The sequence below is a fragment of the Mytilus californianus genome, unplaced genomic scaffold, assembly GCF_021869535.1.
Source record: "Mytilus californianus isolate M0D057914Y unplaced genomic scaffold, xbMytCali1.0.p SCAF_82, whole genome shotgun sequence".
Classification (NCBI taxonomy): domain Eukaryota; kingdom Metazoa; phylum Mollusca; class Bivalvia; order Mytilida; family Mytilidae; genus Mytilus; species Mytilus californianus.
The window spans coordinates 276,138-300,228 of record NW_026262737.1 but is presented as its reverse complement, the minus strand read 5'-3'; the positions used below and the strand labels follow the sequence as shown (position 1 = coordinate 300,228).

The following is a 24,091-nucleotide window of genomic DNA, read 5'->3' as shown; positions in this document are numbered from 1 at the left end:
CACTTTTACCGAGGTGGAAATTAATAAACCTTAAATTTATCATTGTTAGTGATGTTTGGAAAAAAACCTTTTCATACATGAGATAAAATTTAATTATACATCAAATATATAAACGTTTGTAGAAAAAAACGAAACATAAAGGGCATAATATATGTAAAATAAATTTCCGGTTCGGCAAATTTCCGGCAAATTCCGGTTCGGGTTCGGGTTCGGGTTCGGGTTACCACTTTTACCGAGTACCTCCTTTAATGGCGAAGATTCCGTAAGCTGCGTCAATCGATGAAACTGTATGAAATCAAATTACATACATGCCTATTAACTAAAAACGGGTATCCATATGATGTAATTTGTATATCGAAACACGAATATTGTATGTTTGTGGTATAATTATTATGGCAAACAGTTGCAATAGCTGTTTTTGTTGACGAGATTGTCGGCTTGTGGACCCCGCCTCCTTTTGCAGATTAACCAATCAGTAGACGGTCTCTGTCAAATAGATGTTTGTCGTTTGCAGAATGGAAAGAACCTTGCAGCGAAAATTATTTTCACTTCTATGTGAAAATCTAACCAGAAAAGTAAGTGTGAGCCTCCAAATATGTATTATTTATGAAACATACGTTGCTTGTTTTGTTAATCATTCGCTTCAGAAATCAAAAAACTGTATACTTATAGATAAAAACGAGTTCAGACTGTTGGCAAGCATGATATACACGTGGTCATGGTGTTCAAAACGAAACTAGACTGCAACAAATATCTGAAATTTGAATAATTTATCGAATCCCGTCAATAAATAAACAGAATATCGAATGAAACAAGATCCCTCCATTATACCGAGAGCCCATTCTCAACATTTACCCTGAAATTCGTTTCTAATTTTCGTTTAGCAGGTACCTGCCATAATTTCGGGGAAAGGGGGGGGGGGGGGGGGGATTCCACCGTCCACTTCTCTCCAGCATCCACATTGCTGGAGCCATGACCCCTTCTTTCAAAGCCTGGAGCTCTTAATTTGTAACACAGGGCACACAAACTTGCTCAAAAGGAAGCCTTGCAAGACGTCATTATTATTTGGACTACCCCCCCCCCCCCCCTTTCCAACTTCTACTCCCACCATTTAATCAGTGTGAAGTCCATACTAAATATTTTCTGCTTAGTGCTGTTGGTATTAATCAACTTTGAATTTAAAAGGGTGGTAAAGGGTTAATTTTATGCAATGTTTTCTTTTTACCCAGTGTTTATATTTTATTTCACTTGTTTTCGTGTTTTGACGTTTGACCTCTCAATACATGTATCTCGTGTTTGGTTAGATGTGCGTGTCCCCTTATTTATTTCCATGTTTCCTGTCGTACAATTTATTTCTCATGCTTGTCAAAAAAGTTTTGCAATTCTATTGAATATTTATGGTTCATGTATGTGATAAAGAACTTCAAATTTAAATGTACTATACATTTTGTAAATAATAATTCTTTGAAATCAGATGCAACTTAAGCTGTTGGGGAAGTTTAAGGATGACAGCAACATGATTACATCTGTATGTCCATTAAAAGTGACTGCTGAGTATCTGGGTAATTATTTGGAAATATCCTGGACAGTGCGTCTTTCTCTGGAAAAAGACACTGTGCCCCTTGAATAAATTATTGTATTATCTGCGAACATGGTGAACCAGTACTTTTTAAATCATTTCCAAGTCAGAAATATATATATAACCAGTTGCAAGTTTATGTACTTAAATTGCTGGCCAAATAGAATAATTTTTAATACTGTTATACATAGTCAAAATAATAATATAATTTCTTGAAAGGCTTTGTTAATGATTAACTGGGACGCCTTCCTCATGTTCCTATGACCATCATTATTAGGAAGGAATCACAGCAAAAATTGAAGAAGCTTTTCATGACACAATAATATTATACTAATTAATATGTAGTTTGCTCATCAAGACTGCCCGCTTTGACATATTCTTTTTATATATATGTAGGACTCTAAAGTGCGATGGTCACGCTAAAGTGCGATGATCTACAAAATGTACGCTAAAGTGCGATGGTGTCAAATGCTAAAGTGCGATCAGATGACACGCTAAAGTGCGATGGTGTAAAGGGAATGGGATTCAGGCGATGGTTTTTGTTTTTTGCTGTGTTCATATTAGTTTTTCGTTTATTGTATTGTTTCTAAATCATGTCGTTGTTATTCTCTTTTGAATTGTTTTACACAAGTCATTTCGTGATCCTGTATAGCTTTCTATGCGACGTAAGCCAAGGCTCCACATTGAAGGTCATAACGTTATTAGTGCATACATCAACGATATTTGGTCTTTGGTGGATATTTGTTCGTTGACAATTACACCACATCTTCTTATCTGTTTTTTTGTTTATTGACTATTTTGTATATTAATCAGTCCGTTATCTTTCTCGTTTGAATTGTTGTACACTGGTCATTTTGATACTCTTTGGTCGTTATAGAATACTATCTTTGGGGTTAGCCATACGGTAACCTATAGCTAATTGCATTAATGACATTTAGCATTGGATAGCGACTTGTCGCATTGGCAATCATATTATGATACTACACCTCTGGTCGTTATGTTACTGTCTTGTTGACTAGTATCCATCTCTTTTACAGACATGACGAACCATATTTTAAAAAATTGTTTTTACAAAATTATTCAATTAGAAAGTTAAAAAGTAGCTTTTATTTCACACAATTAAAAAATTGAAAACAAAACGTTTAATAATTTCATGCGTCCTAAGCGCTTTTCTGGATGTACCTATATTAGAGCTATATTCTTTTCCAGTAAATGACATGGGACGAATTAAATACTTTGACACTTGGTGTATTTGCCATTTTCGTTCTCTTTTATGGTATACACCTTCCCCTTACTAATGTCAGTTGCAGTCTATGTTTATGAAAAGTATTTTTTTTCCAGTATACTGACATAATCATGTTTGTCCCCGCCGACACAGCGGGATCAAAGGTTTGCGTTCTGTTACTGTGGATGATTTTTTGGGAAGTAACTCCTCCACATACACACTCTTCTAGCACCGACCAAAAATGTTCCGGATTGGTATCATTTGTTTTTTGTCTATTAAAAAATCTTTATCTGCACTAACATTCTCGTTTACCGGCATGTCCATTTTTGTTTGTACAAACGGCTTGTAGCGTCATTATGCGATTTTACGTTGCAAACGTCAATACTTTCACGAACAAACGCACTTTAGCGTATCGCAGTATCTGACTTTAGCGTCTTCCATTAAATAGCACAGACTGTCGCACTTTAGCGTATCAAACCATCTCACTTAGCGTGACCATCGCGTTTTAGCGTCCCCATCTCACTTTAGAGTCCTACATATATATATATAAGTAAAACAGTATTTAAATTGAATAGAACACTGCATGCATCATCGTTCTAAAAATAGAGTATAACATAAAATATCTGAACTGTATCCCTGTTGGCAGGAATTAAATCCATTACTCGAAGATATATCCCGGTAAACAGAAGGGACCCATTTATAAAATTTTCTTTGGGAGACCACTAGTCAGAGAGGCAGAAAAAAGCCCCATTTGTAATAAAGTCGTTTATTCTGTGACAACAGACCAGTTTGTGGAATCACTAAAGTACACAAATCACATAATCAATTTATAAAAGGAAAAGGCCACAGCTTTGTAGAAACCCATAGATTAAGGGGGGTCTCATATTCTTATTGCTCTGAAAGTAAGTCTACCACCTACCGCTGAGAAAAAAAAATTACGACATGTACAAGTGTTATATGGACCAACTAGCGTAACGGTTAAAATGAATTAGACACCATGAACACAAATTAAACAAAAATTGATAATCATAAATTAAATAACAGCTATCACACATATTCAGATATTTGAAAGAAATATATTTTTTTTTGGAGCAATGCCTTGCTGATGAATCATTCAGATGATAACTCAAAACAGCTTTCACCAATCTTCATGAAACTTTGGTGAATTGTTTAAATTTATTGACATAAGTTTCCTTTCCATTTCTATTAGATATTTTTGATACCTGGTTTTGGAGTATAGGGACTTTATTCATAATAACGGCTCAAAATTATCGCGTTTTTTGGACAATGTCCAGGCCTCGACAATAACGCTTGTCTGATTGTCCGGTACCAGAGGAAAAAAAGGTCGGACAAGTAAAAGCTATATCAAGCTTGTCCGACGGGACAAGTAAAATTATTCTGCAGAAAATAAATTTAATCCAACTTTGATGAACAAAGTAATTATAAACAAAAAACAAGGAAAGAAGATAAAAACAAGTATTAATTTGACATGTTTACTTGCAAACCGATAATTTTAAACTGGTTCTTTGTCAGGTACTTTTTAATAGGTAAAAGGCATACTATTCTCGGAAACCAGTTTTCCTGATCCGAATCAGCGATGGCTTTGTAGAAAAGGTAACTTTACAAGACAGTTCTTCACCAGCTGGAACTGATTCCCTCCTAAGTTTGATAGACAGTTTGGCACCGTAGGAGACATATTTAATAGATATGATTAATAGACAGTTTGGCAATGCAGGAGACAATTCGGGACCAAGACATATCAGTACCTGGTTTCCCACCTTATTCTGTTGCTTTATAATAAATACCATACTGGTAATTTTTAAAAAAAAAATATTTTTTAAATAAAAATGAAGAAATTATTTACCATCAAAATTCACAAAATCATATTTGATCATATGTAGAAAGAAACAATACTTGCAATACGGTGACCTATAGTTGTTAATTTCTGTGTCATTTGGTCTCTTGCAGAGAGTTGTCTCATTGGCAATCATGCATCATCTTCTTTTTTTTATTGATTGCATTTGAATAATCTTTTTTCAACTTAAACAACCAGGATACAAATCCAATGAGTGTACATTGACAGGCCTATCAGACGGTGCCTCATGTGCAGAGTCTGATGAGACTTTGGCATTGATGAAAACTAGAACCTAAGCCCTGTGACATGACTATATAGATTCAGTTGTTCTCGACTCATATTTTTGAAAAGTATTTCAAAAGATATAAATCAAATTCTGTTCTATTGTTTTAATTCATTTTGTTCCTTGAATCAACTTATAAGGCAAAAAAGGTTATTATTAAGATTTGTTTTGGACAAGTTACAATTTCATTTTGACAAGTAAGTTTTGGGTTGTACTTGTCCTACTGGACAAGTTGAAAAAAAAGTTATTGTAGAGGCCTGATGTCTCAAAAACACTTAAACACATTTTCATGAAACTTGCTGAAATATAACGTAAGCTCCCTTACGATTCTTAATATATATTTAAATTTTTACTTATTCCACTCCAGTTATGGGATTTTATTCATAAGAATTATTCATGAATTGTGCCACTGTGCGCAAGTTTTTTTGTTTTTAATTTTTATACCCCCACTTTTAGTCTTTAAAAAAGTGGGGGTGGGTATACTGTTTTACTTCTGTCTGTACATCCTCAAGCCAGTCAGTCCTTCTGTCCCATGAATATTTTTCGTTGCATCTTTCTCAGGAACATATTTTACTTATTCCAGTCAGTCAGGGGTACTACTTGTACAAGTAATTTTTATTTACTTGAAGAAGTAAATATTAATATACTTATATAAGTAAATTTGTAGGATACTTATACAAGTGTATTTTATTTACTTGTATAGGTAAATTATTTTTTGGCCTAATTATGTCCCTTAGACATTCAGATTTGTTTACTTATACAAGTGAAAAAAAATCATATCTTCTTTTCTTGAATTCTTAGAACTTCTTTGCTCTAACTGAATTTTGAATTGTCTGTCCTTTGCAGATGTCTTTACTAATCATTTAAGTGTAATTTCATGGACGATGAAAATCTCATTTGTCTGTTATCTTCAGAACACTGCTCATTTACAAGCCCCCAAGGAGTAATTTTTGAAGGCCTTGTGCAAATACTTAAGAACTTTGCACAATTAGTTTCTTTGTTGAATTAATGAGATGAAACATTGAACTCTTATCAAAAATTATGAGCTAACCTGAGAAAAATTGTTAAAGGCATGATTTATATCTCAAAACTTGAGAATTTTTGTGGGATTGTAAAAAAAATTTACTTATACAAGTAAATTTTTGAGAAAATTAAGGGGAGATTATTCAAACATTATACAGTACTACCTGTGACATTATCTTATTAATGGTGGCCATAAAAAATATGGTCACCATGATGACCCTAAATGTCCATCATTATACCTCCTGTTGCTTAATTAATACACAAGGTACTGGGGTATTAATCAAAAACTAGTCAAGGATAAAGGGAAATCATGACTGTATTGAATTGTTAAAATTATAAAACTTACAGGTAAAGTGTCTCAGCTAAAATATATGTGTTTGTCAAATGTAATAACTGTGATTATGACAAGAAAATTTTAAAATAAAATGAAATAATAAAACTAGTTGAACATATAGCTTCCTAACTTTTTTTTTTTTTAATTTTCTCTTGACTGTTTGTTTTGATGTTATACCTTTTAAATAATTCTATCAATTTAAGTTATTTTTTACATGTATTTTTTGGCAAGTGAATGATAAATGAATATCATCTTCTAATATAATGCAAACTTTCACAACGCCTGCCTTTTTCCATTGAAAAAGTGTTTCTCAAATTAATTTTCTAAAATCAAAATTGTTTATACTTACTGCATTTAACATTGTTTAACAAATGTTTAAGATTATCTTTAGGACTTTTAGGCAATTCATTATTTCTCTATTGAATAAATACATGTATATTCACAAAATATTCATTACAGAAAAATTTGATAATATTTTTCTTGTCATATAAACATATTACAATTTCATCAAGTTTCTGACAAAAAAAAACAACAAAAACAAACATTATAATTCAAAGAAATAACAATTCTAAAAGAAATCAAAACACATGGAAAAAAATTATTAGGTTTCTGCCCTCAGTTCTAATGACTTTTTTTTATGTTCCATGTTATAGAGGTTTAGCATTTCTTTTACTTTTTTTTCTTGGTAAAGATTTTATTTATAAAATTCAAGATTTTATTCATAAACTGGTCAGAGACATTATTATGAGAAGGTAAACAATTTTCAAATAGATTATCTCTAAGTTGTTACATGTATGTTCATTTTACAAACAATTCTATCCTTTATAGGAATTTTTATCCACCATTTTCTATTTCAAAATTATTATTATTGTAAAAGGATTGATATTCATGACATTGATAATTTCAATTTGTTAAGAAACAGGCTTGTTAAATTACTTGCTTCATGGTTCCTTTAAACATATCATTTGCATGATTATAAGTTATAATTAATAATAATTCATTTAATAATGCAAACAAACAATTGAATACCATGTACATCATGTACAATAACTTTTTTTTACTGAAAAAATAATTATTTAAAGGATTCTGTTTTGTTTTCAAATGCTAGTCAATAACTTATCTATGAATTTTTGTCATTTCCACTCAATATTCTTTCAAAGAAGAAATTAAAAAAAAGAAGCAAGAAAACAAATAAAAAATATTATAAAAAAATTAAAACATTAGAAAAAAAGGAAAATAGACAGAAAAATCAACAAATGATATGAAATAACAAAGATTAAAACAACATTCTATTCTACATTTTCAAGAAAAGGTGAAATGTCAATTTGAAAAAAAACTTGAGTTACCTGTACAGCTAAATTTTAATGAAATGTACAAGCTGAAAACTTCAACCCTGATTGATTTCAACAGGTAACATAATTAGATAAAACATCAACCTATGTTTTATGACCCCAATAAATGGCCAACATCTCAAAATTGAATACCCCAATAAATGGCCACCAGTCGATGGTGACCATACAAGAGGGTGGATATATCTAAGAGGAAGTCACAGGTTGTACTGTAATTAACTTATATAAGTATATTTTATTTACTTCTTCAAGTAAATAAAGATTACTTGTACAAGTAGTACCCCTGACTGCCAGTTATGGGATTTTATTCATAAGAATTATTCATGAATTGTGCCACTGTGCGCAAGTTGGATTTTTTTTTTTTTTATACCCCACTTTTAGTCTTTAAAAAAGTTGGGGTGGGTATACTGTTTTACTTCTGTCTTTGTACATCCTCAAGTCAGTCAGTCCGTCCGTCCCATGAATATTTTTCTTTGCATCTTTCTCAGGAACATTACAAGGATTTCTGAAATTTGGTTTCAGGGTTTATATGTGTCAGCTATAACCGTGTGATGCTTTTTCAGATTCATCACTCAACAACCTTTGTTTCCCTTTTACTTTAAGGGTATGGGGGTATATTAGTAACTCACAGATTCACTTGTTTGTTTTAGATTTTTTTTTGGGGGGGGGGGGGGGGGGGGGGCCTGGGGGGCTGGCTTTTTTTTAGCACAGCTCTTTATTTAGCATAGGATGCAGCAATTCTAGAAATCCAAGAAAAAATAGGCATTTATATATCTATGGAGGAAATCCTGATATCAAATTAGGGTTGTGTGGCAGACGTAATTTCTTTATTTTAAAAATTATATGAATCATTATACATATGTTTATGCTCCTTATTTTAAAAAAAGTACCTATATGTAATTAAATTATTACTTTCTCTTTTTTTTTTTTAGCTCCCCTGTCAGTTACAAGATACAGTATGCCATTCCAGCTTTGATGAAATAAAGTAATGGTTTGATTTGGAGAGCTTTATTATTATAGACAGGTAAATTGTTTTATCCTGATATCAGCTAACTATTGTACAATGAGACAACTCTCCCCAAGAGTCCAAATGACACAGACATTACAACTATGGGTCTTTGAATGGCCTTCTACAATGAGTAAAGCCCATTCTGCATATTTGGCTATAAAAGACCCCAAAATCACAAATGTAAAACATTTCAAAGGAGAAAATTAATGGTCTAATTTATGTAAACAAAAATGAATGAAAAAGAAATATGTAACACAGCAACAAACGACAACCACTGAATTCCAGGAACATACATTGTACATACAGAATGTGGATGGGTTAAACATGTTAGCAAGCCTGGCTTTTCTTCCTGTTTTATAATTTGTGCAAATAAATTTCTGTTCTTACATCATGTACATTGTAAGAATATTGTATGATGTAAACTCAGAAATTATTGCAATGTTTTTATGAGGCAACTTTGAATATCGCAATAAAAGGAACTCACATTTTGAAATCTATACATTTAACTGTACAAGTATGCAGATTTTTCTGAAATCGCAATTATAAATCTCACATTTTTGCCCATTCTTCAAAAATTGCAAAAATAAATGTACCCAATAATCATGATAATTTCTTAATTTAATCAATGTTAATGAAGTATCTGTACCAGCAATAAAATTTATTTACACGGACATGACAGATATTAATACAATAATATACTGAACTTGCTAGCAAAATGTTTTTGGCTGTGGATTACTGATATTGATATTGAAGTATTCCTGTCGGAAAAGGAGATACAAAACAAAGTAAATTAACATAAATACATAAATTTAAATATTTATTACATAATACATCTTATAGGCACATCTGGGTTTTTGTCTCGCCTTGACGGAGTCAAAAAGCGAGACATAGGTATGCTGTTTCCGGCGATGGCCGCGTCAACAATGTATTAGTTTGTGATTAGGTCTAGTTCATGGTGAACAACAAGTGGTAGGTCAATTATATTTGGTATGCAGTTGTATTAGCATTGGCACATCTCATTACCATGGAGATTATTTGGCCCCACCCCCTTAGTCAAGGTCTATTGACAGTCAGAGCTCTGACATAAACAAGTCAGAATAAAATGACTTCTTCAAGTCAGAAAGTGTTTTGAAATTCTGACCTGTTCGCGTCAATTTTTGTTTTGCGTAGTTTTCACTCGAGTCCGTCAAACCAGAAGTTATTTTGAATTTGCCGCCGATCTACGACACATACGATCACGTGGTTTTTTGCAAGAGATCACGTGTTTGAGAGTCGTTGTTTTGGAAGTGTCTCGAACGAGAAGTCATTGAATATTATATTGATTATTTACGATTTTTAGTGAAAATCTAGGTCATTGTGGGAATTTTTAGAAAGGTAATTCATATTACCTCCGTATTTTCATGGGCATTTTTATATTTTTTGCCTATTAAGAAGTTCCTTGCAAGTGATTTTTTTGCTGTTTCATGAAGGCGCGCGACCTGTAAATACGGACGCGTGGTCTTTTAGATGACCTGGTGTTTGACAATTCTGACTTGTTCAGGTCAGAAAATGTTGTTATGATAATGAATTGTTATTTTCGGGAGATAACTCGTGTTGTCTTAAACAATATTAACATTATTAACCAGTCAGTGCAATTTAAAAAGTAAAATTATTGCTTCGAGCTGAACATCGTCACGTGATTTTTCTATTTTTAAACTCAATCACGAACTGATTTTTTAACCTTTCTGATTCGTTTCTCCCTATGAGAAAAACGATCACTGTGAATATTGATATGATGATAATGAAACGAAAATGGGGAAAATTTTAATAAAAGAAAAAGGAAGGGAGGGGTTTAACTAAAGAACCCAAGGGTTTTTTTATTTTATTTTTAAAGTTATAACTTGAGAACAATAAGTGATGCACACACCTGGTCTTCATTTATGATCATGGGACATGATAAAACAAATCAAATGAAATGTAGGGCAAGTCTCCAGGGATCACCCCTATCCCTGTCATTTCTCTATTCCTCTTTATAATGTCAAATTGATTTGAATGAAATATACCGGGCTAGTCTCCAGGTTTACCCCCACCCCCTGCCATTTGCAAATGTTCTTATATTTTGTAAACGGTAGAGATCCCCACCCCTAAACCATATATATTCTTGTATGGGACAATTTAACAAATCAAATGATATGTTGGGGAGGTCCCTGGGGGTCACCCCTACCCCTCCTGTTTGAAAACTTGTAAACGGTCGAGATCCCCACCCCTAAACCATATATTTTCTTGAATAGGACAATAAAACAAATCAAATGAAGTATAGGGGAAGTCCCTTTGGGTCATCCCCACGCCCTCCTGTGTGAAAACTTGTAAACGGTCGGGATCCCCACCCCTTAACCATATATATTCTTGTAAGGGTCAAATTAAGACAAATCAAATGAAATAAAGGTGGAGTCCCTGAGGGTCACCCCACCCCCTCATGTTTGAAAACTTGTAAACGGTCGAGATCCCCACCCCTACACCATATACATTCTTGCACAGGACTATAAAACAAATCAAATGAAATATAGGGGAAGTCCATTGGGGTCATCCCCATCCCCCTTTTTGAAATGTTCTGGATCACCACCCCTAAAGGTAAACCATATGATATTCCTGTTCGTCATTTCAAGAAGATTTGAATGACATGCAGGGTCAAACCCTAGGCGTCACTTATGCATATCACTTTACTAGACAAAACCAATTTGTACTGGAACTTGCCCAATGTCAGGCAACCATGGGAATGACGAATTATGGGAGCTTAAATTTGTTTGGGAGACTTCGTAACAGCATCCTGTTACAATTATTTCTTGTTTATTTTAATCTGCTGAGAGACCACCTTTACATATTATATTTATCAGTGTTTGTGCAAACAGAATTGTCTATTCAGTATTATTTTCCTCTCACATGCATCACATCTTATTAATTACATGGATATAGGAAGATGTGGTATGAGTGCCAATGAGACAACTCTCCATCCAAGTTACAATTTATAAAAGTAAACCATTATAGGTCAAGGTACGGCCTTCAACACGGAGCATTGGCTCACACCGAACAGCAAGCTATAAAGGGCCTCAAAAAATTACTAGTGTAAAACCATTCAAACGGAAAAACCAACGGTCTAATCTATATGAAAAAAAAAATTTTGGCATATTTGTTTTCCTCTGAAATTACACATCTATAATTCTTACCCCAGATGCTTAGCCACATGAAGCATTTACCTCTTATTTGAGACATAGATAGTCTTTGTTTCTACAGAAGTGAGAAGAACATTGGTGTCAGAATGTTCTGACTTATAAAAGTCTGAATGTTCTGACTTATAAAAGTCTGAATGTTCTGACTTAATAAGGTCAGAAAGACTCAGAATGATCTGAAAATACTGACTTTTTTTAATGTTTAGAGTATTTTAGAATATGAATGCACTTGTCATGCTAGTACCATAAGAAACCCTGACAAGATTTTGTTCCCAAACAACAATTTTTAAAGATATTAAGAATAACAAGTGTACAATGGAACATAAATTACAAAGTTATAAGTGTTGTGAAAAAAGCTATTTAAAAAAAAATCAATAGATAGTTATCTTTCAACTTTTACATGTATTTAAAAAACAGTGAAAATATTATGGATTATATGTATGGCTTCTTGAAGGACAACAAAGTCACCATATTTGGTCTGAATTTGTATGTTTTTTCTCCTCAAATTTTTTTTAAAATTATTAATGTCGGCTTTTTTCTTAACTAATTTTAAACATTCTTAATTATAATTAAATTTCCCCAACATTTTGCTTACAAACTCTTTAATTTCTAAAGTCAAATTGAAAGTTGTCTTCACAGATTCAATGTGTCTGAAAATGTTATATTGAAAAAACAATACTTTTATATCCTCAAATAAAATGGGTATACCATGAGTTTAATGGTCATGCAGATATGCAATCCAGGATGTTAACAATCAGAGTTTAGATTACAGTCATATAGTAATAGGCAGAGTTTTTCTTATATAATCAATAACCAGAGTAAAGATAATTGATTAATAGAGGTTTAGTTTAATATAAGTAATAAACAAAGCTAATTAATACACTTGCAATAACATACATGTAGTTAAATTAGTAAATACAGAATATTCATAAAAAATTCAGACAGAAATACTGTAATAGGTCAAGTCATTAGGGACGACATCAAAAGTTCAATATAGGATAAAAAACTTAATTCACATCACATAGTTTTTTCACTGACCCCCTCCCCCCCCCCCCCCCCCTCTTAACTTTATTTGGGAAAGATTGATTGACCAATATGGATTTATGTAAAATCGATTTTGGATAAACAAAACTTGCAGCAACTTTAACCCCACCCCCACCCCCAAACTATTTGATTTAAGTTTTTTTATCCTACATTGGTCTTTTGATGGCTTCCTTAGAATGTGCTGACTTTGTACATGTTGTAGTGATAGTTATGGCACCCATATAAACATATAGGAATCAGTCAAAAGGAGAGAAAAATTCCCGAAATTTGTCACATAGTGACATTTGTGAGTCGGAATAACAAAATATAGACTCATTAATCTCTCCATCTTTTCAAAAATTATGAACCAGATTTTATGCATATCCATTTAGTTTTTGACGGACTCTTTTAAGTCAGAACATGATTTGACCTGTTTGAGTCAATTTGCAGAACAAAATTTCCAATCAAAGCTATGTGTTCTTCCTCTTAGCCCCCTTCTGAATCTGCCACTGTTGAGTTTATTAATTGATTTTTCCATACATTATCATTAATATCAAATGGCAATGCCTGACTTAATAATTTCAATAAATTTAGTTTTTGACTGATTTTTTAAAGTCAGAACATGACTTGACCTGTTTAAGTCAATTTGCAGAACAAAATTTCCAATCAAAGCTAGGTGTACTTCCTTTAAGCCCTGCAATGCCCGGCTTAAATATTTCAATAAATTTATTTTAGTTTTGGACTGACTCTTTTAAGTCAGAACATGATTTGACCTGTTTAAAACAAAATACATTTAATATTGAATATACCAAATACACTTTTTTATTGTCCTCATTATTGTGACTTATGGGGACTTTATTCTCTCTGTCTTTTATCTGGCTCACCCATACATTTTTAAATCAATATGACAATACTAGACTTAAAAGTTGTATTAATAAGTTTAGTTTTGTTTGACTCTATGAAAGCAGAACATGATTTGACCTGTTAAAGTCAGTTTACAGAACAAAATTTCCAATCAAAGCTAGGTGTTCTTCCTCTAAGCCCCCCCCCCCCCCCCCCCCCCTAAATATGAATCTGCTACTGTTGAGTTAATTAATTGATAAGTTTTTTTAGAAACAATTCAGCCAAATGGTTATTAAAATTTTATTTTTTTTGGCAACCACAAGTTCTATGTGTAAACTTAACAGAAAAGAAAAGTCATGAAAATACAGAAATAAAATAAAATTTTAAGATAATTTGATGAAAATCTTTAAAAACAAAATGCATTTGATATTGAATATACCAAATAAACTTTTTTATAGTCCTCATTATTGTGACGTAAGGGGACCTTATTTCATCTGGCTTTTATCTGGCTTTCCCATACATTTTAAAATCAATATGAAAATCCTAGACTTAAAAGTTGAAATAAGTTTAGTTTTGTTTGACTCTTTGAAGTCAGAACATGATTTGACCTGTTAAAGTCAAATCATATCCAAACAAACTTTTTTATAGTCCTCATTATTGTGACTTTATTATTGGGTGTCTTTTATCTGTTTTTCCCATACATTCTTAAATGCATATGACAATGCCAGACTTAGAAGTTGCAATAATTAGTTAAAGTATAGTTTTTGACTGACTCTTTGAAGTCAGAACATAATTTGACCTGTTTAAAACAAAATACATTTAAATATTGAATATACCAAATAAAACTTTTTTATATAATCCTCATTATTGTGACTTTAGGGGACCTTATTTCCTCTGTTTTTTATCTGGCTCTCCCATACATTTTTAAATCAATATGACAATACTAGACTTAAAAGTTGTAATAAGTTTAGTTTTGACTGACTCTTTGAGGTCAGAACATGATTTGACCTGTTAAAGTCAGTTTACAGAACAAAATTTCCAATCAAAGCTAGGTGTACTTCCTTTAATCCAAGAAAGTCCTTGCTTTCAGACTGCTTCTGAATCTGCCATTTTCGAGTTTATTATTTGATAAATTTTTAGAAACAATTAAGTCAAATGGTTATTTATTTTAGGGGATCTTAACATATATTTCCTGTGTCTTTTATCTGACGTTCCCATACATTCATTTAATATCATATGGCAATGCCCGGCTTAAATATTTCAATAAATTTATTTTAGTTTTGGACTGACTCTTTTAAGTCAGAACATGATTTGACCTGTTTAAAACAAAATACATTTAATATTGAATATACCAAATAAACTTTTTTATAGTCCCCATTATTGTGACTTATTTCCTCAGTCTTTTATCTGGCTTACCTATACATTTTTAAATCAATATGACAATACTAGACTTAAAAGTTGTAATACGTTTAGTAAGTCAGAACATAATGTGACTTGTTTGAGTCAGTTTGCACAACAGTATTTACCTCAATGAAATATTAAAATAATAAATGTTTTGCTCTTAATACATTTAGCTTAAAGTGGATGAGAATATATCTTTTATTAACATAGTCTTATCATGAATAAGTGTCTTGTTTTTCCTTGGAAGATTTGAAGTATTGTCATGTAATGTATCCAATATTGTATTTTGTAAATCTTTTGATATTCAGAAAATTGTATGATCCATTTTTTCTCACCTGGTTTTTCTTTGTATTTTGAAATAATTGAAAGTGATGAGATAAATATATTATGTTTAGATTCTGGAAAGGAGAAGGTATGATGTCAGATGAGCCCCACTTTTTAAAACTCTTTAATTCGAAACTAGTAATCACCATATTTTTATGGAGATTGATAACAAAGTGGTAGTAATGACTGCTTCAAATCAAAACAAAAATGACCTCTCGAAGTCAAAATGCATTAAAAAGGGGCATAAATCTTATTAGAATATGAAGATATTAAGTCACAATATTTTGTGCAAAATCTGACCTGTGGAAGTCATTTTATGATAAATTAAAGTCTGACATAAACTGACCTGTACAAGTCATATTCTGTTGAGTGCAAGAAGGGAGACAACACTTACATCAAATTATATCTGACCTATGGAAGTCATTTTATTATGACTTGTTTATGTCAGAGCTCTGACTGATTGACTTTGAAACTTTTCATAGTTTACATGTATTAGTTTGTGATTAGGTCAATTTAGGGGGAACCACTTGTGGTAGGTCAATGATATTTGGTATGCAGTTGTATAAGTATTGGCATATCTCATTTCCATGGAGATTATTTGGCTCCGCCCCCTTAGTCATGGTCTAGACTTTGAAAATTTTGCTAAGTTTACATGGTTAACATGTATTAGTTTGTGACTAGGTCAGTTCAAGGGGAACCATTAGTGGTAGGCCAATGTTCATTGGTGTTCAGTTGTATAAGCATAAGCACATCTCATTTCCATGGAGAATATTTGGCCCTGCCCCTCATTCATGGTCTATTTACTTTGAAACTTTTGCTTAGTTTACATGTATTAGTTTGTGATTAGATCAGTTTAAGATGAACTGCTAATGTTAAGTCAATGATATTTGGTATGCAAATTTATTGGCATTTGCAAGTATCCATGGAGATTATATAGCCCCACCCCTGATCATGGTTCATTGACTTTGAAACTTTTATATAGTTTACAAGTTAATGTTTGTGTTTAGGTTTGTTTAAAGGGAACGACTTATAATAAGTCAATGGTATTTGGTATGCAGTTGAATTAGCATTGGCACATCTCTAGCCTGGGATCCTGGCCAACTGCTTGACAGTAGAGCCAGGCGGAATACAACAACATGGTTCCGTCAATTGGATGTTAGAATGATGCATCTTGGGATAGCGTCATTTCTTGACACATGGCAGGAAATATTTATATTGCCACAAATTTATTGAAGACTATTTTTATTTTCATATGAAATGCAAATTTCGAAAACTTTAACAAATATAATCCAAGCGTTGTTGATAAACATCGTCAATCAACAACAGTTAATTAACAATCCGATCGATATATTCCTTGATTATAAAATACGCACATGCGCAGTAATTCAGTCCTGTTCAGCGCTGATAGTTGGTCACTTGGATTGTATTACGCCTGGCCCTATCAACGAAGTATTAGATTGGGTCAGGATGCCAGGCTAGCACATCTCATTCCATGGAGATTGTTTAGCCATGTACCTTCAGTCATGGTTCATCGACTTTGATTATTTGCATAACTTACATGTTAAAGTATTGCTATTTTAATTTCAACATTTGCATTATCAAAATTACAAAAAGGTGAGACATATCTCTGTGATAACAGTTTATTTTTCATTTAACTTAAAAGTTTTATAAAAGTACACAGAGCTCCAGATAAGAATTCACAAATTGGGGTTTTTACCCACCATTTGTTTATGTAATTGGGTGATAATGTTTTTAAATTGCATTATCAATTCCAATTCACCCCTCAAGCAAATATCAAATTGGGTTTTTCACCACCAAGCTCCTTAATGTATTGGGTTTTTTCATCAACACAATATTGAATGTTTAGGCATGTTATAATCACATTATATCAACCCCATGCAGATGTTTTTCCATCTTAAATGTGTTTCTTTCTTTGTATATATGCTAGCTGTTTTATTTGGTTTATTCACTGACAAGCAATTGTACGTTTAATTTGTGTCCGATTTTAAATGTTCTGCCAGTTTTGTATTTTCTCACAACTTATATAAACTGCAGCTGGTGTCACTAGTTGGACAGTTACTAATTACCTTTCTAGATCCCATATGATCACCCTACAGTTTAGTTGGAGTAGGCGTGGCTACGTGTTTAGATTTTTATGTAATATCTGTGAAATTTAGGTGCTGTAAGTAAGTTTTGCCAGTCCTTTCACCTATTTGCCAGATCTACTTTTTAATAAAAATAATAAGTAGTTCCCAGATTTAAGATATACCCCAAAACCTTGACCAGGTATATAGGTTTAATGACGGAGACCACAATCAACTTAAATTTACAGAGTTAAATTTACAAATAATTCTGCAACATCAAATAAATAAATGACAATGTTAAACTGCACTTGCCAATAAGACAACTGTCATAAGCATACAGAACAATAAGACCAAAACAAAGAAAGTGTCAAGATGCATTGACGTAAAAAACGGATATGTGTATTCACTCATCAACTAAAATGAAAAAAATAATATATAAACTAAAATTATACTTGAATGTTTTTGTTTAATTTAATTTACATAAATCTGGGTTAAGTTGTCCCAGCTGATTAGAACTTTTGGTTTCTGATGCTTTCCAACTACATATATCATGTCATAATTGATTTGGCCTTTCACTTTTTCCAACTGATTTCGTTCTTGACAAAACCCAGTGTTTATCGTTCTAGCAATGTTCTCGTTAAGGTACGCAAACATGTCTTGTTATCATCATAATAACTTTCCCATAAGTATCAAAAAGAAGCAGAAAACATGCTTCTATTCAATATTTTTATCGGATATTTACTTTCGTTTTTTAAAATTCATTGTATGTTATGATAAATCCCGAGCAATTCGAAAAAAATATGACAACAAGACAAACGCTAATTGGATAAACGCTGAGAAGATCGAAATGTTTTCATAAACACGTGTACCTTTTGAGCAACGGAAAATTCCAACAGGGACCCTTTTCTGCTACTTGATGCAGGGCTCTATTTTTAGAACGAAAGGACATTTCCAATTATAAATATTATAAAAATAGATTTACGCGACGACTGTAATCAGATAAGGGTAAATAACGCAAACGATTGCGAATAAAAGCGTTAAGAACTCATGGTTTTGGCATATAATTGGGTTTTCCTTTGAATTAATTGGGTTTTTGAACCCTGCAATGGGCAATTGCATTGGGTTATTAATTATTTGTATTGGGTGATCACGCAAATACGCAGCTTATCTGGAGCTCTGAGTACATGTAGTGCACCTTATTAAAATGTGTGTGGAAAATTAAATCCTTGTTCAAATGATGAATGAAGACATTATTAAATAAGGACAGGCACATTTTTTTGTTAGCATTTTAACAGTAACTTCTTGAAGAAATATGTTAGCAATAACTTTTGATTACTTTTCACATGTTGAAAATTTCATTTAATATATATTATATTTGCATTTTCATATTTCAGGGATGATGACCTGCAGTAGAAAGTTCCTTATTACTCATCATGGCCATTACGGAAGATCTGATTAAAATTTGTTTAGAAAGCCACCAAATATGTCCATGAAAAGAAGAAAAAAGACAGCAATTCTATATAATGTACATATATGTACTAAGCAGAAGCATTGACTGTTTCAAGACCAAATGATTTGGAATTTAGTGTTTTGATGCTGAGAGAAAGAGGAAAATTAACTAGACAGATTTAGCTTCTTTTTCATCATCATGTATCACTGAAGTTGATGTTTACCATCTTAATGAGCTTTTACCTCAGTTAAAATGAATTCTAAATACGGACAGTTTGGAGATTTGTGAATTTTCTTACAATTTGAGTTTCAAAAAAGGATTTCATTTAACAAAATTATATTTCATGGATGTAATTTGTCGTTTCTTTCATGAAATATTTGAAAAATCTGCAATACATTTGTATCTGACCAAGTGAGAGATCTACAAATAGACATATGATATTCAGTTGAACTGTAAAGAAGGCGATATTCAATTATAATATAGACTTATATGAGTGTTTTGTTATTTTTATGGCAATTACAGGGAAAAGATAGTAATTGATTTAAACATTAATCCTACCTAGATATACATGAGATATATACTATCATATACATGTAGGCATACAATTCTCTGATGCACCACTAACATGACTAATGGAGTTACATGTAATTATAAAACTAAGAATATGACATATGATTGCCAATAAATTAACAACTCTTCATGAGAGAACAAATAGTCATATTATATATTGTCCACCAGCATGACCAGAGAACAAGAAGATCATATTATATCATGATTTATATTTCAATTTCATTTCATTTCATAACAGTTAACACAGAATAAAGGTACTGTAAATTCAGAAATTATTGCGAGATTTTTATTATTGCGAAAAATGCGACAGAGTTGAAAATGCAATAACTTAAACTCGCATTTTGAAATATTTTATATGAATTAAACAGGATTTTTCTCAAAATCGTAAAAATTAAAATCGCATTTAAGTCTAAAATAATAAAATCGCAATAATAAATGCACGCAATAATTTCTGAATTTACAGTATACAAAAAGTTCAGGAGCATAAAAAAGTGTTTTAATTGCAGTTGTTGTTCATCTTAAAGTGACTTAGTCATATTGATGTTGGCCTTCAATACGGAGCAAGACCTCTGTAACAGCCACAGAATGTTTGAACAAAAAAATTATCTATACTTATATATTTGTCTATACTTAGAAATCAGAATTTTTTTCATTTCTTGTCTAAATTAAAATTGGTTACACAATTGTATACGTTTGGCAAAAAAAAATATAAATTTATTTAAATGATGGTATTATTTGTATCCAGGATTTTCTGAAACTGCAATAATTAATCTCGCATTTTTACTTGTCCTTACATTGTTCAATAATTTTTAATTGTCCTTACATTGTTCAATAATTAAAATTATCTTGGGAATAAATTTACTCAAAAAATTCTGAGTCTTTTTGAAGGATATACAGTTTTGAGGCTCTTGATCAAGATCCATTAATAATTGATTTACCAGAATAGAAAATTTAATCCTTGTAATTATAAAAAAAACAAGCTTTAGTCTTCTTTAACTATTTTATTTATTATATTTATTAGTCAACACCCAGATTCCTATTTAAATAATTTATTCGGACACCTCCTTTAAAGTTCGGGAATTATACAATTTCAACTGCCGACATCGATTTACAAAATCTTACTGACTGCTCAAGCTTTAGAGAATGGCTAGAAATACCATGCAAAAGTAAAGACTGCTAATCATGAATAGTGTAAAACTTTGATCTTCATGTATTGATTGACACAATTCGTAAAATATGTGTTTATAAAAACACGATTTTCATTAAAATTTCAAAACATGGAAATAAAAAGGCAATATCCTTGTTATAATACAACGAGTGTCAACAAATCTGTTATTTCTATTATATGTAAATTTATTAACAAACAAAATTTAAAATAGTGCTGGGTCATAGAATATTGACGTGCATATGAAAAGTTTTTTTTATATAAAAACAAGGATTTGTATAGTGAGAAGGATTGGAATCTCGTGGACTATTTGCATTGCCTGTATTGAAATAAGCTGCGTATGATGAGATTTTGCGAGATTTACCGTGATGCATCTCGTTAGTCGTTTTTCGTCCACCATTACAAGTTGAATTTATGTCATTTCCAGATAAACTCGGCGTTTTGTAAGTATACTATAACAAAATTACATGATGTGATACTTTTAAGTGTTAAATTATGACAGTTCTGATTCAAAAAACAGTTTTTATCTTTACAAAACACATTGTCTGCATCTAAATATACTATGCATTTTATCTGTTGGTCATCGTAATAATCCCGCCCAAATAGGCGGTCCAAACCACAACTTTAATCTCAATCTCCTCCTTCATAATAAGGATTTGTGTTCAGAAACTTGAATTATATGAAATAAATGTGTGTGGTGCGTGCATATTATAAACTATATAGTGTAAGGAGCTTTCGTTGTTGTTATTTTAATGGTTATTTCAGACCAACCGTCAAAAATCATCCCGCGTTAGTGCAAAAAAGGGTGGACTGATAAAATATCAATAAAGTGCCACTATCGGTCGATTTCAACACTAAAACGTAATTATATAAATTTATCATAGTATATTTGTTGTACTTTCTAAAACATTTGGCAGTAAAATGATAACGTGTGATATTATCATATTTTCAAAATACCGCTACGGTTACTAGATGCATCCAAAAGTCGTTATTATGGGCGGGACCAAATTAACATAAATAAACTTCCTGTAGTCCCTCGAACGTGATGAAAAATGTTTACAGTAGAAAAAATAGTTTGCATCTGTCGTTTCATGGACATTTACACCAAAAGGTATTGCTTTTTCCTTTAAAATTGATATGAAAATGTATTGGGAAATTCCTTTTCCCCTAAGGGTTTACAGAACCCTGCTTACGTTCACCACATCAACTGAGTATATCATACAGTCATACTGCACATAGGCTACTGTCATAGACATAGGTGATAGCATATTTTGGCAATAGTATAAAGTGAAAATATAGGGACACTATTTATTTACAAGTTAAAGGCGTTTTCTTACTATCATATATTAAGACTGTCTATCTCTCCAATTTTTGGTATACCTCAGGCCTGTACCAAAGATAACAGGAGATAGTTACATTTGTATATGTGTATATTTGTGCTTAAAAGTGTGGGGGATAAGGGTACGATTTCAGTCCGACTAATTCAGTTAATGAAATGAAAAATATATATTGCCGTCTTCAGGATAAATCACAAGCGCTCGTCCCAGACCAGTATAATTTTTCTGAGGCTTAACTGCCCAAATGAATAAAAAGAAATTTTATGAAAGACTATTTTTCAGGCTTTGTTGTCAAAAAGTGTTCCACAATACACAAAATCTCTTAACACTCATAAACAAAAACCAAAAAGAAAAGAACGGTCCATTCACATGTACATGTATGGAGAATTTGAAAGTAATATTAGGCACTTCATCAAGGAGAAGTTATAAACTCTCAACTCACTACTAAAAACTCTTCATACATGTATTGTCAGGACTCTTGGGCGTCTGGATTCATCATTTGATATATAAAGAAATACCAAAATAGTCAAAAATTTTATGTTGTCATGGTCAAACATTTGATATTCTTGGGATGGCTACATGTCTACTAAAGTACATAATTAATCCTTGTTACCCCAATACAATCAACCGGTTATGTACTTGTATAGGATGCATAATGTGCCAATGCGGACTTTAAAATTCTGAACTTTTTCTGACCAGACTCCATATTCTACATAAATTCATGTCTTGTATTTTATTATTTTTGTGATGTATTATGAACTGTGTTATTTTGTTAATGTACATATATATATATGTATACCATAAAACCCACGATAACTGGATTAATTTCAATAAAATACATATCCCAGCATTATTATAGTGAACATGTAAATTGCATCTGTTTATATGGTTTAAACAGTTACAGATTATACATAACCCAGCTGTGACGAGTGCCCAATTATTCGTTTTTAAATTACTGCAAAATTCTCTAAATGTTATTTGATAAAAAATAATTATTTAGCTTTTATATATGGACAGCTAGGAGAGTAGCTTATTCTTGATACACAAGTAATAAAATTTCAGTTACTGTGTATAATTGTTTAACATCATATTTGCATTAAGTTTTTTACTTTCAGATGTAAAAGATATTTTGTGTTTTAATAGTACTTCTCTCTGAAGACAATAGTTCGTTATGGCTGTGGATAATAATCAGGTAACTACATTATTAAATATATAAAATAATACTGATACCAGAATTACTTTAAAATCATTATATCCAGAATTTGTGCAAGAATCATACCAGTGTGCCACATCTCTTAATATTTTTTACAGAAATTCTTAGTTGAATTCTAGCCAGCTCTGACAGCTTTCAGCACTAGTACTAGCACTGCCACAAAATGTAATTCTTAGATTCTTATTTGTTTTTAATTTGTAGTAGGCAGGTGTATTTTTTTTTACATGTAATGTTTTATTTTTTTTGCTTTGAAATTAAATGGATTAAAATTATAATTTTACAATATGGAAAATGTCAGGGAAACCCTAATTATATTTTATGTATTTTAGTCTTACAAAAAAAAATTTTTGTTATTTTCAGGATACCAAAGTTAAAGAAAGGAGATATGTTTCTTTGTGGTGAAAGTGCAAGAAATAACACCATATTCTGACTTACAAAATGATCACTCATACTGCATGCAATACAGGGAAAGGCATCAAACCAAGCCTCTAGAAGACATACATTTGTAGAATGTATTTTCTATGATGTACACATCGCAGAGGATACTTTATGTTCCAAAAAATCAAATACAAATTGTGTCAGCTCCGGAGACAAACTTAAGACGGAAGTTAACCAGAGTATGAAGTCACCATTATCAATATGTAAAATCCAACCAGTGACTATATATTTATTCAAATAGTGTCATGAATGGAATTAAAAAAGGACTTGGAAAATTAACATGTTTTAATATTGCTTTGTGTGTTAATAAAATTTGTCAGTAAGAACAAATTTCTTTTATTACAAGACATCCAGAATACATGTCTTCATACATGTCATAG

General features: G+C 31.8%; 2 long non-coding RNA genes across 3 annotated transcripts; both read left to right on the top strand.

The window, feature by feature from the left end:
* Positions 1 to 373: 373 nt before the first annotated feature.
* On the top strand, positions 374 to 19,810 carry LOC127713860 (uncharacterized). Its single transcript, XR_007987501.1, has 3 exons — positions 374 to 575; positions 8,581 to 8,672; positions 18,933 to 19,810. It is a non-coding gene; the product is annotated as an uncharacterized LOC127713860 (long non-coding RNA).
* Positions 19,811 to 20,826: 1,016 nt separating this feature from the next.
* On the top strand, positions 20,827 to 24,041 carry LOC127713865 (uncharacterized). 2 transcript variants are annotated; one of them, XR_007987503.1, is made up of 3 exons: positions 20,827 to 21,166; positions 23,176 to 23,252; positions 23,634 to 24,041. It is a non-coding gene; the product is annotated as an uncharacterized LOC127713865 (long non-coding RNA). The 2 variants fall into 2 exon arrangements; XR_007987504.1 differs by lacking the exon at positions 20,827 to 21,166 and adding an exon at positions 21,635 to 21,834.
* Positions 24,042 to 24,091: the final 50 nt, after the last annotated feature.